Source organism: Macadamia integrifolia, chromosome 5, assembly GCF_013358625.1.
Source record: "Macadamia integrifolia cultivar HAES 741 chromosome 5, SCU_Mint_v3, whole genome shotgun sequence".
NCBI lineage: Eukaryota > Viridiplantae > Streptophyta > Magnoliopsida > Proteales > Proteaceae > Macadamia > Macadamia integrifolia.
Genome location: NC_056561.1, coordinates 15,030,135 through 15,034,263, shown reverse-complemented (window position 1 = coordinate 15,034,263; position 4,129 = coordinate 15,030,135).

Sequence of the window (4,129 nt, the reverse complement as noted above, 5' to 3'; positions counted from 1 at the left end):
ATCAGTGGCAGTAAATAATGATGACGTGTCATCCTTTCACGCATTTTACAACCTTGGCTTTCCCGCTTTTGTTTCCCTTCTCGAACAAAGCTCGCCGCGCCGATTACTTTTTCTCCGAAAGTCGACTCGGCTGGAGCCTGGAGACTAGCTAGGCTTAGCCGTTTCCGCTTTATCGGCTTCCACTTCCGTACGTAAGCGTCCGTTTAAAACTAAAAGTACTGTTCCCTGTCTAAGGTTGCATGGTGGCCCACTTTCATTTAGGTGGGTCCCACAATGACAGGTCAAGAACCCCAGTCCAATCTGATCTGATCTGATCTGTCCCATCTCCCACCGATAAACCCAACCCAATTATTATATGCCGATTATATAGATTCTTATGGCAAGTGAACGGGGTGGGGAATGGGACCCGGTTGGGAATGATTCGATCTCGTAAGGAAAGACTGAAACCGTCCAAATAGAATAATATAAAGATAGGAATTGAATCTACCGGCGCAGATTTTAGACGTTGACCAAATTGTAGTGCCGTTGTTGTCCTACAACACAAGAGGGATGACACGTGCGAGCTAGCGAAGCTGATGCATCACAGCGCACATTGAATTATGAGCACCACTTGGTCGTGAAGCAACCCTTTTGGAATAATAAGTGAAGACTGAATTTTTAAAAAAAAATAATAATAAGAATAATAATAAAAAAAAAATGAAGAGGCATGTGATTATCATTCCAATGAAACAACAGTACGACACCGTTTTAGGTGGAAGAATTTTCACCACCACCATACTGTGTGATGAAGATGGAGATAGGGGAGGCCCTACCCATCTTCATGTCATTTCCTTGGGGACACCTCCACCCATTTGGGCCTCTCTTTTTTTCTTCATTTTTAAATTAATTAATATTATAAAAAAAAAAAAAAAGATTCAGAGAAATCTACTCTTTCCTTTTTTATTATTTTTTTTATGACATGGAAGTCATATTCTTTATTTCTTTCATGTGTTGTTTCCATGACCACACCAACAAGGGGATGGAAGATGGGTATTGGATAGATAGGTGGTGGAGGTGGAGGTGGTGGAGGTGGTGGAAGTAATGAATAAGTGCTAAAGAGTAGTTAGCTGCACCCATAGGCCACATGACCCAATATCCATGTTGTTTACCTTAGTATAAATTTGGCCACACCTAACCAGTTAATGTTTTGAGTGGTTCTTCTTCAGTGGTTTTCAAAAATGGTTTCATCTACTCAATTAATTTTATTTTTATTTTTTCATGGGCCACAAAGAATTCAGTTTTTAAGAAAAATAAAGCAAATTTGGACCTAAGATGCCCTTTTCTCTAATAAATTGCCAACCATAAGATAGGAACTGGAATAACATAATATGGTTGGCAGTTGAATAATGGATGCAATTGAAAGGATCTTGATGACACCTTTAAGATTTGTGAGCCAACATTAGTGGGTTTGTTGAGTTGATAAACAAAGAAATCAATTATTATTGATTTTTCTTAAAAATTATTTTGTAAAATTGATAATTTTTTAAAAAGTATTAAATATCCACATGAGTATTAGATACCATTCAGTTTGACTACAGTTTTTTTTAATAAAGAATCTTTATTTTTTCTTTTATTCAATACGTCAAATATTTTTCAATTCAATAAGAAGACGTTTGCGAGCAAATATTTACAACTTCAGTATTAAAGTCATAACCTAAAATATTATCAATTGGATCCATATGACCCTTCACTCAATATTGAAGTTCTACATATCTTTTTATTCTCTTATCAAACCTTAGAAATTTAGCATTTATTTACCATAGAATAGAAGAAAGATATGAGGTTCATAAAGGTGCATCTAATGAACAAAGTCGAGTCTTCTTAATTTATAACCAAGCATCTTGACATGTCCATTAAATTAAAAAATAAATAAATAAATTATACCACATCAATGTTAATGTGGTTCCAACCTTATGGTTGGCCGATGAATGACTTGTCCTCCTTTTTTAATAAATTAAGTTGTTTAGAAATAAGTGCAATTAATTGTAAAGATCTTGATAACACCTTTATAAGGCATTTTTTTGGTGCATCGAAGTTGATGATTATATTTTGGGCAAGAGATTGATACTGATCATGTAGCCCATGCATCAATGTGGGGGGCAATGGAATAGCGCATAAGGGCATATATATGGATAGGATTTCTGATTTCACAGGTGACAAGATGGTAATTTTCATGTTATATGTATTTACGTCAGAACTATACAACTAGTCAAACTTCTTTTTTCCATATACTTTACTTCTACAATTGTTGGTCCATAGTCAATTTGTATATATTGTTTTGAGTTCAAATGTCACATATATAGGTGAAACGTAGAGAAAATATATTACGCTCATTTGTTATGAATGGCTCAATTATCTAACATTCATGGATTATTCGCAGGATTAAGAAAAGGGGAAAAAAGGGGACAGGAGGAGAAAAACATATTTGACATGACAACCACATTCCTTAAAATTGTAACTTTTGTTAGCATGACATGAAATATCTATTAATAAACCAATCTTTCTATTTTTTTTTTTGGTAAGCAAGGGACTATTCATTAAAACGTGTTAACCAAGCTATCTATTCCACATGGATGATGTTACAAAAACACCAAAATAAAATAAGGACTAATTTAACCATGCTAGGATCATTAACCTTGAATCCCCTTTTTATTGTACTGGAACTCATAATTCTGATAAAAAAATATCTCAGCCTGAACATATTGTATTTTTATTCTAGGAAAATATGTATAATTAACTACTATCTTATGACAGGAAAAATTATTGAAGCAGCATCACGGAGTTCTGTTTATGGATTTAGGAGGGCAGGAAGTGGAAATTTAGAGTGACTTGGAAGAACTAGTAAAATTGTTTTTAGAGAAAAGTATCAAATCATGGCCTTCAAGCATCATTCGATCTTTTTCGGATGTCTTTAACATCATACCTCGCACTATTTTTTGCCTTGGCCTAACCAACACATTGGTCCTTACCGTTAAATCTTTTGCCAATCAAACTATGAAGCATAGAACTAGCATTACTCTCTCAAATTTTGACGTAGATAAACATATTTTAAAATATTTTAATGTATAATTTTTACTTGACTATCAAAAAAGAAAATCTGTTCAAAAAACTTAATTTGCGTATAATGAGACAGTCTGGAGTCTTCAATGCCAATCCTAGTCAGGTTACCATTGTTAGTTTTCTTAAGGGAAGTCAAATATAGAAGGCAAATCCTAACACAAATCATATTATTATTTAGAGAGTTACATGTAACTCCTTAGCCAAAATGGGAGATGGAATCCAATATAAATTGACTAATGAAGAATTATATAATTCAATGTCTCCTCAATCTTATTGTAGGATCACTGAATTGATCATTCCATGCTTTTTAAATCCAATATTGCTGTTGAACAAGTTCAAAACCAAGTCTGGTTTGATACACAGTGATGTTGCAAGCCACTGAAGCAAGGGGGCTACTGATAGCACAATAGAGGTGTTATTAGTCTAAGTTTTATTTTCATTGACCACGAGAACTTAGACCTTTACCCAACTTTGCAGAGTTTGGTATATCTAATGAAGCATGAGAATTCACTTTAGTGTTGCAAAAATAAGTTCATGCTATAAACTACTTCTCAAATTTTTAATTAATAGAGAGTTTAAACTCCTACTTTAGAAACAAATAAGAAGATATATTTCAATTTATTTCAAAGGAAGAAATCCTTAAGGTGTCAATAAATTTGTAATTTTTTGTCTCTTGTTTTATTCTAAATGTTAATGAAAAAAAGGGATTTTCAAAAATTAAAAGTCATTTTTTCTCTCTTTTTTTTTTTTTGTAAAGAAAAAATTGAAAGCCAATTTAATGCAATTCCTATATAAAATGATAGATTTAGAGAGCAGTGAATCTTCACGTAAGTAAATGTACATAAAGGTCCATGATATGTGGATATGGCATTTATTAAGTGAGGGGAGAGAAAATAAGACAACGAAAACTTAATGAATGTGTCAAATTCGAAATATATTTTTTACCCAAAAACAAAAATCGAAATATACCAATAGAGGAAGATCAACAAATTAACAATTCAAAGGATAAACTTGGTTTTTTGTTTTTTTT